Source organism: Saccopteryx bilineata, chromosome 8 (genome assembly GCF_036850765.1).
Source record: "Saccopteryx bilineata isolate mSacBil1 chromosome 8, mSacBil1_pri_phased_curated, whole genome shotgun sequence".
Taxonomy (NCBI): domain Eukaryota; kingdom Metazoa; phylum Chordata; class Mammalia; order Chiroptera; family Emballonuridae; genus Saccopteryx; species Saccopteryx bilineata.
This window is the reverse complement of record NC_089497.1, coordinates 28179775-28193356: the sequence shown is the minus strand read 5'-3', so window position 1 is coordinate 28193356 and position 13582 is coordinate 28179775. Positions and strand designations below refer to the sequence as shown.

Genomic DNA, 13582 nt, shown 5'->3' with positions numbered 1-13582 from the left:
GTGTTGGTGAGGATGTGGAGAAAAGGGAACCCTTGTGCAGTCTCCATGATTTTTTAATCCATTCCCCATCCCAGTAGTTTCCCAGCTTCCAAAAGAGAATTTATTGTCTTCTGCTAGTGAATTGTTATAGTAATGGCAACAATTCTCAAATTTTAGTGGCAAGAAATTTATATTCAGCCTGACCAGTGGTGGCTCAGTGGATAAACCATTGGCTTGGAATGCTGAGCTGAGCGATCCCAAAGCTTGCCAGCTTGAGCCCAAAGGTCACTGGCTTGAGCAAGGGGACACTGACATGGACCTAGTCAAGGCATGCACAAGAATCTCAATGTACAACTAAAGTGAAAGCAACTATGAGTTGATGCTTCTTCCTCCCTTTTCCTTCTCTCTCGAAAGCAATCAATGCACAATTAAAGTGAAAGCAACTATGACCTGATTCTTCTCACCCTATCTTACCCTCTCTCTCCCTCCTTCCTGTTTCTCACATATTCTCTCTCTCTCTCAAAAAAAAAAATTATAATCATTAGATCTGGGGATGTTACATAGGAACGTGCAATAAGGCATCTGGGTGATTCTAAGGTAAGTAGTTCAAGACCCTTACTTTGAAAAAACAGAGGTTAAAGTAGTATCTTTCCTCTGTAGTAATATTGTTATTGGGTACAAAGTTGACTGAATTTTTAAAAAGTTCTGTTTGTTTCCAAAATGGAGTAACAGGGCTGGATTTACCTCTTTTGCCTGAAATACCAAAAATGCCAGATAAAATATATGAAAAAAATATTTTTGAAACACTAACCTTCAGGCAATGAAAAACAATAATCTCTAAGCAACTGGAAACAAAAGAGGTAAGCGCTAGTACTACTCCAGTGTATTGAATGAGGAGTGTTTTTAGGTTGAGTCCAAGGGAGGGCAACTTAGGTGGAACTCAGACTGAGTTGAAGAGATGGAGCTAAGAGCCCTAGAAAACCAAGTCGGCTAGAGTTCATGAAACAGCGCACCAGAAATGAGAGAGCGGCATGGAAGGAGAGGTGCTCACAGATCTGCAGAAAGTCCTCTTAAGTATTCAGCAAAGTACCGACGAGCACATGAGCACATGCGTGAGAGGAGAGTACTGGAAAGCTGGGAGTAGAGTGGAGGGAAGGCTGTGGAACAGAGAGAAGAAAGGAGATGGGGAGGCTCAAGGAAGGAGGGAGCAGGGAGGGACTAGAGAACAATGCCATGCACTCACAGAAGGCTGGAAATACTGCTTGTCTGTCCAACCAAACAGGAAAACTCATAATTCGTGGGGTATTGGGTAGAACAATTAGGAAGGTCTTGTCTCAGTAGTGGAGAATAATTAGCCTTATACTGAGCACTGCTCCAGACGTGCTTGACACATCAGGAAAAAAAAATACCTAAAAGGATCAAATTGCTTCCAAGTTACTTACTCATTCCAGAGCAAAGCTCAAGAATATTTATTGTGATAAAAATATATTCAAGTACAATTCACAATGTCTAGTGCCTTAGACTCATAAGATAGTTGTGTTGAAAATGGAAATACACTGTCCTTGACTGTCCTGGGGGTGGACTTCCATATACGTTTTATACCATTAAAAAGTCCAACAGTTGAGGCCTCAGTGTAACATTTTGTACATAACAAACCAGGATTGACCAAACCATGGTCTGTGTTGATACTTACCTTGGTTTCTGAGATGGCAGTTCCCCTTTGATGTCTGTTAATGGTTTTTTTTTTAAATACTTTTCATGTGTTTGATTATTCTAACCTCCTCATTGGATTACGGTAAGGGAAACTCAGCTAAGAGTAATGTTGGCCAAAGACATTATGTGTACTAAGGGTTGGAGCAAGGAACAGAGGTCATGGGTGAGGGGTGAGATGGGGCTTATTTTCTGAGGCCAATCAATAGATGACACAGAATCAAAGGCCTCGGAGGGCATTCAGGGCCAAACCAAGGAGACTGAGATCCGCTGACTGGTCTAAGGGGGCAGGCTAAGACTGGCCCAGAACCAGAAGCCTTTGAAACCTAACAGGAGCGTACAAGGAGATAAGTTAGCAAAGTTAGGACAGTGACCAAAGCTGAAGAGTCAGAGCTTGATTTCATTACCAGAGGTTCTAAGTTGGGTCAGGGAAGGATGCTCCGAGGTCATTCATGGCTTTAAAGCTCTGGAGGTCCAAAACTGAACTCCACACCGTGAGCCTGGGCTGGCGATTGCCCCCCTGAAGATGGGACAGGTTTTAATTTGGTTTAATTAGGCATGTTTCTTTGAAGCTTCACCACCTTGAAGTCTAGTCTGACACCCTATCTTCTGGCTATCTCTATCTAAATGTTTTGCTGCTAGAACGAACATGTTTTCTGCCATTTGGTTTGGGCTAAGCACCTTGGCATTCTTTCCCTGTCTGCCTGTGCAGCTATATGGGTTTTCTTCATACAACTTATAAATCTGCTGGATGTTGGAAAAACGGTATGTTTCTTAAACTGCTATAACCCAGATGAGTTCTTGAGAAAGCTCTTACTTGAAGGTAAGGATAAGATATTATTACTATCATTTGCCAGAAATTTTACTTTCTTTGGGACTAAAAGATCAGTGTTTGGGAAATTGGAAGTCAGTTTGTCTTTTAAAAGAGGGGTCTTAAAGTCACTTTTTTTTTTTTTTTTTTTTTTTTTTTTACCTAGAAAGGAAATTTTTGATCAGAGGTCTTGGAAAACTTTACTTTTAATCTCAATGATGGTCATTGTGGGTCAAATAAGTTTGCAAATATGATTTATACATTTGCTCACTTATAGTTTGCATTGGGTGTGGGGGACAGGCTGTAAGCAGGCAGGGTCATTATAGCCTAAAGCTTAGTTTTAAGACTAAGCTTTTCCCACCCTTTTAATACTAAGATCTTCTCAACACTAAGCTTCTCCCCACATCCCTGACTGTTGCATGGTATGGGGTGGTGCACTCTTATGAGGAATCCCATTTATGCCTCAGATAAGTGACTTTGTATCAGAAACATTCTTATTTGTATGTTGGCTTAAAGATTTTGATTTCTACACTATAAAATGAGGCAGACCAGGGGCTCGCTCTTTCGGTTCCTGAAATTAGCATTGTATAGGAGAGAAGCAGCCAAGATGGCAGAGTGCTGAAGGAGGAGCCAGTTTGTGCAGAGTTTGTGCAGAGAGAAGGAGATGGGGAACAGAGGTGTATAAGGCTGGTAAGTTAGAAACCTTTGATTCTAGGAAAACTTGGATGCGTCAGTAGCTTTGGGAGCTCTGAATGGAAAGGGAAGTGTTTTCCCACTGTGTGTATATTCTTGCCTGCCGGGTGCAAGCTAGAATTAAAAAGTAATGGCCCACCAGTTCTTGGCATCGTTGTTTCATTACCATCTGTCCGAATCAAATGCGAACCTGCATGGGCCAGGTGACTGTGATGGTGGCCGTGGCTACTGACCTTCCAGTCACAGTATGTATTGGGTAACTACATCTGGGATGTAGAAATGGATGCTGGTGAGTATTCTCATAGTCACCATGGTGTTTCCCATGGCAGAAAGAATTCACTTGCAGTATTATAGTAATAACAATAATAACAACAGCAAGACTATATAGTAGATGGAGTTATGTTTATCACTTTAATTTCCTTCAAATTAACATTGATTAAAGGAGGCTTTATTCCTCTCTGTGTTTTCCAGCGAAAGAGTGAGAAAGAGAGATGTGAGTGATAGGAGAGCATGAGAGAGAGCTTTCTACCTCTATTTGATGAGCTCAGGACTGCCTTCTGTACTCCTGAGCATTTCAGAGCCATCCATCCGCCTAACCAGAAAGATGCAGTCAAGACAAAGATTAAGGTCTCTGGAGAGAAATGCACAAAACATTGATATAATCTAATTGTCTTGTTAATTGTGATAAATGTTGTTTTTGCCTTTGGCATTATGTAAAATTATTTATGCTTTATGGTGGTAATGAGTAAGAGAGGGTGGGGTGAGTGAATGACATTGTTTCTTCACCCTGATAAGTGGTTACATTGCTATTGGTGCTTGGGTAGGAGTTTGTTTATTCCACAGGAAGAGAAGCAGCTTGACAAAGCGAAACTTGAAGTTGGCACGATCCTTTTTTTTTTTTTTTTTTTTTTTTCTGAAGCTGGAAACGGGGAGAGACAGTCAGACAGACTCCTGCATGTGCCCGACCGGGATCCACCCGGCACGCCCACCATGGGCGAAGCTCTGCCCACCAGGGGGCGATGCTCTGCCCCTCTGGGGCGTCGCTCTGCCGCGATCAGAGCCACTCTAGTGCCTGGGGCAGAGGCCAAGGAGCCATCCCCAGCGCCCTGGCCATCTTTGCTCCAATGGAGCCTTGGCTGCAGGAGGGGAAGAGTGAGACAGAGAGGAAGGAGGGGGGGATGGAGAAGCAAATGGGCGCTTCTCCTATGTGCCCTGGCTGGGAATCAAACCCGGGTCCCCCGCACGCCAGGCCGATGCTCTACCGCTGAGCCAACCGGCCAGGGCCAAGATCCTTTTTTTTATTTTGTCTGTCTCGGACTCATTTCATTTCCCCACTTTTGTCTCTGTCCCAAAGCCACGATTGCCCTTCTGTCAGCAACTTTCTCCAGGGTCTAATCTGCACAGAAAGTGCACAGGTTTCAGAAGAGTCTATGATGAGAGATTCCACCCCCCTCTTTTCTGTGGGTCTTGTTTTTGGATTGAAACTAGAATTTATATACCACTCTAGCAATTTTTCATCAATTTCTTTTTTTTTTTTTGAAATTAAAAGAACCCAAATTTCCTCCTAATGTCTTGAAAGAGGAAGTTTTTGAAAAGTTAGGAATGGAAAGAGTCAATGGAGGGGATGTTTTGATTTTGAGATATCTTTATACTGGCATGAAATTAGTTCTTGTGAAAATAAAACATCGGGCTGATCCGTGAAAAAGCACCTACTCCGACCCTCAAACAGTGTGGTCCTACATTTTATGGGAGATAGCATTGACTCACACTAAGGCCGGTTTAAGCCTCTGAATTTTCCTTTTGGTGCATTATCAACAACAGATGGTGCTGAATCATAAAGCATATTGTCGGGTTTGGGCATGGAATTTTTTTTTTTTTTGGAGGGGATGGAGATGAACTTGGGAAGTCCTGAGAGTAAATTTTCGGGAAAAGCTATAGGCTCAAAGTGTACCATTTCCTCCTCACTGTTTGGCATATTATCACTTTGCTTTTCCAGGTTTTAGTAATGTTAAAAGATAAACTGAGGAATATTAAATATTTAAGAGTTTATCTGAGCAAAAATTGGTTCAAATTGGACAGCATCTAATCTAGCAGATAGGAAGGAGCTCTAATGAGCTTTGCAAAATTAAATACTTTTCTAGGCAGAGGGAAATGGAAAAAGAACATTCTTATACTAGAGAATGAGAGTATATTGGTGTAAAGCCAGAATGCAGGGCCACTATCACAGCAGCCCGGCCCATGCAGGTTCGCAGTCGGTAAAGAAACAACGGAGCCAAGAACTGATGAGCCATAATCTTTAATCCTAGCTTGCACCCGCGGGCAAGTAAAAACACACACTGGGCTCCAAAACCTACTCACATTCAGTGCTCACAAAGCTACTGACTTATCCCAGTTTCCTAGAATCAAAGGTTTCTAGCTCACCAGACTTATTCACCTCTGTTCCCCATCTCCTTCCTTCTCCAGCATCAAACTGCACAAACTGGCTTCTCACTCAACACTCCGCCATCTTGGCTGCTTCTCTTGGCCTCCTCCACGTGGCCTTTCTCTGCTCTCTGCTCTCTAATGCTAATCTCGGGAACCGAGAGCAAGCTCCCGTTCTGCCCCTATTTTATAGTGTAGAAATCCAAACCTTTAATCCAATATACAAAATAGGGAAGTCTCTAATACAAAGTCACTTATATGGGGCATGATTGGATTGTATCATCCCACATCAAAAAGGGTGGGAAAGGCTTAATCCTAAAACCAAGCCGCAGGCTACAAGGATTCTGCCTGCCTACAGCCCGTACCCAACACACATTAATATCACCTGGGCGACAGCTTTCACGTGGGCAGCGCCATCTTTAACAAAGTGAGCATAATATATTTTATCTGCCCAACAATTGGTTATTTCTTTGATGGGTCTGTTGAAGCAGATGCCTAACTAGTGCTAATCAGGCAATTTCTGATTGACTGGTTTAGGATTCTGTTTTTGGAAGAGACAAAACTGTAATTAAGTCTTGGTTTGGTGACATGAGGCCTAGTATGACCAACTTCATTTTGGGACTGTTGTCATGTTTTTTTTTGTTTTTTTGTTTTTTTGTTTTTTGTCATGTTTTTTAACAGTTAAATTACATTTAGAAATTTCCTCTCCTCCACTATTCACAAACCAAAGTTCATCTTTTAATTTTTTTTCCTGTAGGTCTGATTTGAGAAACAACTCATTGAGACCACTTCTGAGTCAATGTTGAATAAAAAAAGCAATATAGGTGAATGACTATTTTTTTCTGTGGTCTGAGTCCAGCTGGAGGACTAGTAAGCAAGTTAGCTTACATTAACTGAGCATTTTATTCTTATGGACAGGGCCATTAGACTAGACATAGTTGTTTATGTGGTGTCCTTTGAGGAAAGACTTTGTGGTTTAAATAAAGTTCTCCACTGGTCATCATTAACCATATTTCTAAAATTTATCTGTTGGAGGAAGCATTTGGTTTATAGGATAAGTGGATTTTGACTGGGAGTAGTGGTGGGTGGGAAGGGTAGAGCCTGCTGGTTATTCCACTGAGGCCTGAACAGCATGGCAGGGAGGAATTAAGAAGAAGAAAGGGGAAAAAAAAGTGACTGAGTGTAAGACCAGGAGCCGTCATCGTGACCATTCACATGCAGGTTCCCATTGGATTCGGGCAGGCGATAAAGAAATGGTGGAGTCAGAGGATGGGGGGCCATCCTATTTATTGGTGTCTCACCAAGACAGGCAAACCACAAAAGAAGACAAGGGAAAAGCAGAAAACCAGCTCTTCCCATGAAGGGCAAGGGATCAGGGGAGCCCCTGCAATTGTGATAGCAGGAACTGTGTGTCTGAGCTCCTGGTCTGTCCCACTTTATAGTGTAGAAAACCAAAATCCCTTAATCCAATATACAAACAAGGAAGTCTCCAATACAAAGTCACTTATCCAAGGCATAATTGGATTTCTCATGAGAGTGCACCACCCAGATCATACAATCAGTCAAGGGTGTGGGGAAAAGCTTAGTCCCAAAACCAAACCTCAGGCTACAACGACCTGGCCTGCTTATAGCCTGTCCCCCACACCCACTATAAGTCACAAGCGAGCAAACATATACATCATGTTTACAAACTTATTTGACCAACACTGAGCTAATCTTAAAAAAATTTTGTTGTAAGTTTGCTTGAAAACAAATTTACTCCTTTTAGCCATAACGTTGAGTCTTATATTTTTGTAACTAGTTCTTAAATAATCCAACCATTACTAAGCTGATGACCAAAGAAGTCTCTTCCAACTTGATAGGATAGAGAAATCTCTAATCAAAATTACAGAAAACTTTCTGCCATCAAGCACTCATATTTCTTTTTTTTTTAATTTTTAATATTTATTTATTTATTTATTTTTACAGAGACAGAGAGAGGGATAGATAGGGATAGGCAGACAGGAACGGAGAGAAATGAGAAGCATCAATCATCAATTTTTTGTTGTGACACCTTAGTTGTTCATTGCTTGCTTTCTCATATGTGCCTTGATTGTGGCCCTTCAGCAGACCCAGGAACACTTTGCTTGAGCCAGTGACCTTGGGTCCAAGCTGGTGAGCTTTGCTCAAACCAGATGAGCCCCGTGCTCAAGCTGGCGATCTCGGGGTCTCGAACCTGGGTCCTCTACATCCCAGTCCGATGCTCTATCCACTGCGCCACTGCCTGGTCAGGCTTATATTTCTTACTGGGTCTATCCCTCTAAGACTGATCTTTCCAGATTAATTCAACTGGTTAGGTTACTTTTTGCTCAATCTTAAATAAATACATACCAATTACAGGAGCAGGAAATTTTGGAATCTCTTAGGGGAACAGGCATGTTTGTGGAAGTTCAGTGCCTGATTATATCAGATGAGAGAAATTACCATTCTCCCCAAGTGATCCCAGCGTGGAGTGACCCTTTGTGGGGTCGTTGAGGTTTTCAGGGCACTCTACCCAGAATGAGTGAGAGCATGTCATTTCACCATTGTTTTTCGCCAGGTCTTTTTCAGTCAGCAGCGGTCAAGTTCTCTATCTGCAGGACCAACTTTGTGTGTGTGCAACCCGTACAGGTGCACAGAGCCCAGTTTTAGGAGGGTCTCATGCTTGGTTTCATGCTCTGATGGCACTGTTTTGAAATTCTCCACAATTGCCAAACATAGGGCGCCACATTTTAATTTTGCTCTAGGCTCTACAAATCATGCAGCAAGGTCTGCCTCTACTCTTTCAGTTACTCAAGTGTGACAAGAGTGAGAAAATAAAATTAAGGGTCCAGTTTTACCACTTTCCTCCAAGTTTATGTGTCCAGATGAGCACCTAATGAAAGTGATGCTCATTTTCTTGTCTTAAGAAACTTAAGAAGCTTTGTTGTTTAAACTTTTAAAAAAGATTTTATTTATTGATTTTAGGGAGAGAGAAAGAAGTGGGGGTGAGGAGGAAGCATCAGCTCGTAGTAGTAGTAGCTTCCCATATGTGCCTTGACTGGGTAAACCTGGGGTTTTGAACTGGTGACCTCAGCATTTCAGGCCAATGTTTAACCATGCGCCACCACAGGCCAGGCTAAACTTTTTTAATAGGAGGTTTTCAGAGGTCTCTTTCCCCCTTCTAGAACAACTTCCGTACGGATTTAGAGCCTATAGTTAAAAGGGTAATTCAGGTCTTGCAAACACGTAGTACTTCCGTCCTTTGAAAGAAGTATTTCCTAAATCTCCGTGGTTTACTTTGTTTTATGGTACTTGAAGAGCACAGCCTTACATTTCATAGGCTCATACCACATGCACTCCAATAGGTCTTATTGTTTAAGCAAGAACTAAATAATATTCGTATTGGCCGATGGGTCCAAATGCTGAAACCAGAAGCAATGATTGGGCATATTTATCCCTGAATTTTCTTAGTCTTCATAGGTGCAACTCAGGCGAGGGGTGCAGACTGGAGCATTTATCCATTCTCCTTGGGTGGAAGTGGGTATGATCTGGTTGTAGATCGGCCCAGGCAAGAGAAAATAAAGTCATTGGTGGGCCCCTGTCCTGTGGGAGCCTTCCAATTTTACTGTTTTTATACACTGGACACCTTAGCTGGTTGGTTGAACAATTATTATAAATTACTAATCAAGAAGTAGACTTGGTGAAGGGAGAAATAAGTATGAATATTTTGTAGGTGTTAGAAAAATACCTGCTGGCAGTGACTCAGTAGTCCCTCCCTGATTGCACAAGACGGTGACTTCTGGTGAGCTGAAAGCATCCCAGGGTTGACAATCAGACTTGCATGTCTCATGACATTAATTGCAGGGTGTTAGGGGCCAGGTTTCTGTAAATTGGGTGGAGGTGGAGGCCACTGGCAGGAAGAAACATGTGAGTGGGAGGAATAAAAGAGATTTTTCTGGGGCTGTTGCAAGGCCGATGCTGGTGCAATATGCTTGTCTTTCTTGAGCATTAAGCAGCCGCTGCCAGGATCGGCAGCTACTGAGCAGCAGGGCTTCGGGACTCATGACCCATGAGAGATTTGTGTGAAGGTAAAAGTGTGGTAAGTTTCAGTATTGTTTTTTTCCCTACTGGTTGCTTTTGGTGTGCACATGGGCATGTGTGTGTAAAACTGACTTAAAAGGTGTCAGGTTTCAGCCCATTGGTTTTTTTTTTTTTTAATTCTGATGGTTAATTTTCAGCATTAGCTAAGAAACAAAGGCTCAGTGTTAGTTTCCTTTTTTCCTTATCCCTTTTGCCCTAATTCTAGGCTCTTGATCAACTGAGACCAAGAATAATGAAAGACCAGGAAGGGAGAACTGGTCTGAAAAACTCAAGGGTTAGTTAATTATTTATAGAGTAACCTTTCGTGTGGAAAGAGCAAGAATTTTTTATTCACATAGATCGAGTTTGAATCCTGATTCTACTGTGTATTTGTGATTGTGCAACTAGCTTCATCTCTGTGAACTTCAGTCTTTTTATTTGTGAAATGGGAGTAATAACATCTACACTAATGAAACTTTCATTATAATGATGGAAGATGCAATTAACAAAATAACTCAGTAAATTATGTAGTGTATTAGAAAAGAATGTCTTGTGGAGGAAATAAGGCAGGAAAGAGCTTGGGGTGTTGAAGCAGTTTGCAGTTTTAGAGAAAATATTTGAGAAAAGGCTTAGAGGCGGTAAAGAGGAAGTGAATTTTCAGCAAGTGCAAAGGTCCTGGGGGAGCTTGGTATGTTCAAGGAAAAGTAGGGAGGCTGGGTGACTGGTGGGGAGTGTTTGAGAGGAGAGGGTGAGGAAGAAAGGCTGAACACATGCCAGGGGCTACATCATTTAGGGCCATGTAGGCCATTCTGCGGACTTGACTCTGACCTACATTTCAACAGGATAACACTAGCTCCTGTATTGAGAAGCAAGGAGTCCAGTTAGGAGACCATTATAATAACTCAGGCATGAATTATCTTTCCATGTATTTCTGACTTCAATTTCCTTCTGTTTTCTTATTGCTGAGTTTTAAAAATCTTGGGTAACAGTTCTTTATCAGACATACCTTTTGCAAATATATATTATCTCCATTGTCTTCTATTTCTCTTAAGAGTGTCTTTTTAGAGCAAAGTTTTAAATTGTAGTAAATCCAAGTTGTCAATTATTTGTTTCACGACTATGCTTTCGGTATTGTATATAAAAATTCATTGCCATGCCAACAGACACATAGATGTTCTATGTTGTCTTCTAAGTGTTTTATAATTTTGCACTGTACATTTAGGTCTGTAATGTATGTTGAGTTAACTTTTGTGAAGGGCATAAAGTTTGTGTTTAGATTCATTTTTTTGCATGTTCAGTTATTTCAACACCATTTGTTGAAAAGACTATCTATGCTCCGTTTTGCTGCCTTTGCTCCCTTGTCAAAGATCAGTTGACTATATTTATACGGGTATGTTTCTGGACCCTCAATTCTGTTCCAGTGTTCTACGTGTCTGTTCTTTCACCAGTACTACGCTGTCTTAACTACTGTAGTTTTCTAGTAAATCTTGAAGTTAGAAAGTGCAGGTCCTCTGATTTTCTTCCTTCAATATTGTGTTGGCTATTCTGGATCTATTTCATTCCATATGTACTTTAGAATTAATTTGTTGATATTGTCAAAAAGAAATTGCTAAGATTTTGATTGGGATTGCATTGAAATCTGTAGATCAAGTTGAGAAGAAAAGATTTTTTTGACAATATTTAGTTTTTTTATTCATGAACATGTTATATCTATTTACATAGATCTTTGATTTCTTTCATCAGTGGTTTGCAGTTTTCCTCATGTAGATCTTGCACATGTTTTATTAAATTTTTATCTTAAGTACTTTATTATTTTTTGATGCTTATGTAAATGGTATTCTGTTTTAAATTTCAAATTGTACTTGTTCATTGCTGGTATATAGGAAGATGATGGACTTTTGCATATTAACCATGTATAATGAAACTTCACTTGAATTGTTTATTAGTTCCAGAAGTTTTTTATGTTGATTTTTTTTGGATTTTCTACACAGATGATTATATCATCTGTGAACAAAAACAATCTTATATCTTTCTTCTGGATATTTCCCTTTATTTCTTTTTCTTATCTTATTATATCAGTTTAGACTTCAAGTTCAGTGTTGAAAAGGAGTGGTGAGAGGGAGTGACTTTATCTTTTCCTGATCTCAACAGGAAAGCTCTAATTTCTTATTGTCAAGTATGATGTTAATTTTAGATTTTTGTAGATAATTCTTTATCAAGTTGAGGAAGTTCCCCTCTACTTTTAGTTTGCTGAAAGTTTTGGGTTTTAATCATAAATGGGTGTTGGATTTTGTCAAATGCTTTTTCTGCAGCTATTGACATGATTTTTTTTTTTTTTTTTTTTTTAATTTTATAATTTTATTTTTTTAATGGGGTGACATCAATAAATCAGGATACATATATTCAAAGATAACAAGTCCAGGTTATCTTGTCGTTCAATTATGTTGCATACCCACCACCCAAAGTCAGATTGTCCTCTGTCACCTTCTATCTTGTTTTCTTTGTGCCCCTCCCCACCCCCTATCCCTCTCCCATTCCCCCCTCCCCCCTATTGACATGATTTTGTGACTTTTCTCCTTTATTCTTTGTTGTGATGGATTACACTAATTGGTTTTTCAAATATTGAACCAGCTTTGCACACTTTTGATAAATTTCACTTTGTTGTGGTGTATAATTATAATAATTATAATTATTATTATTATTTGTGACAAAGACAGAGAGAGGGATAGATAGGAACAGACAGACAGGAAGGGAGAGAGATGAGAAACATCAGTCTTCATTGTGGCTCCTTAGTCTCCTTAGTTGTTCATTGATGACTTTCTCATATATGCCTTGACTGGGGGGCTCAGCAGAGCAAATGACCCCTTGCTCATGCTAGCAACCTTGGGCTCCAGCCAGCTACCATGGAGTCATGGTATCTCATCACCAAGAAACACTTCTCACTTTTCCTGTCTTGGTCTAGGAGGCAGAGGAATAATAGGCAGCAAAAAAATTGAGGTAATCACGGTGTCACTGCCATGGTGGGAGCTGGGAGCAAACTTTGTAGTCCTAGGTGGGATTCACATCAAGGAGACTCCCTAATTCTTCCTTGGACCATTGTAGATGAGTGGTGAACATATTATATTAACTTTAAGGAAGGAAGATATTTGCTTTCCAGTCATCTCCAAAGGTCGAAGAACACTTTTAGGAGCTGGGTACAAAGTTTAGAGAGAATCTCTGTGAAGGCTTTGGATGACTTTTAATTTGGGATATAGTAGAGTTCACATTCCTCTGGCATGTGCTCAGCAACCCACTGGCAATGTTGGACAGATAACATCTGCCTCTCTGGCTAATGTTGTATGTACTGAGGATTAGCTTTAGTTCCCCCTTTTGCTGTCTGCCACACCTTGGCAAGGCTATTTATATCTCAGATGTCAGCTTCTCCTTGGCTAGAATCCTTGTAGTACCACACTAGCTTCAGCACGTACACACATACCCTTGGGGCTGTCTACTCCTTATCACTTTGTGCCAGATGGATCTGGTCTTCACCTGCCCACTCAGGTTGCAGGAGCGTGATGCCAGCCAGAGTCACTCTGACTGGTGGGACTGGTCTTGCACCTGTTTGGAGTGATTAGAACATCCTTGCCACATTAGCTCCTGCACCCTGACTCCAGTACAGCCCTGGATCCACTTGCCATGACTGTGAAGTATATTTCTGAGCATATTAGTAATGTGGGGAGAGGTGTTGGTTTTTGTTTGTTGTTTCTGGTGGAGTGGGAGTTGAATAAGAAGCCATACTTTTTAAAATACTTCTAGTTCTCTCTCAGGTGGCAATGTGGTACTCTGGTTATGTGCCTGCCCACCTCTGTCCATTTCTGAGTTCAGATCTATGCTTTAAAAACCAATGGC

The 13582-nt window shown here is 40.9% G+C and overlaps 1 protein-coding gene across 7 annotated transcripts in view; it reads left to right on the top strand.

Moving 5' to 3' along the window:
• The window catches only part of TMEM45A (transmembrane protein 45A), a 124635-nt gene that overhangs the window by 32868 nt on the left and 78185 nt on the right, over positions 1-13582 (top strand). For 2 of the 7 annotated variants that reach the window (XM_066241122.1, XM_066241120.1), the window contains exon 1: positions 9591-9713. The exons of 4 other annotated variants lie outside the window; for them this stretch is intronic. The gene's annotated coding sequence lies outside the window, so the exon portion shown is untranslated. Of the gene's footprint in view, positions 1-9584; positions 9714-13582 lie in introns of those variants that run through there. One more of the 7 variants, XM_066241123.1, reaches the window with a different exon arrangement.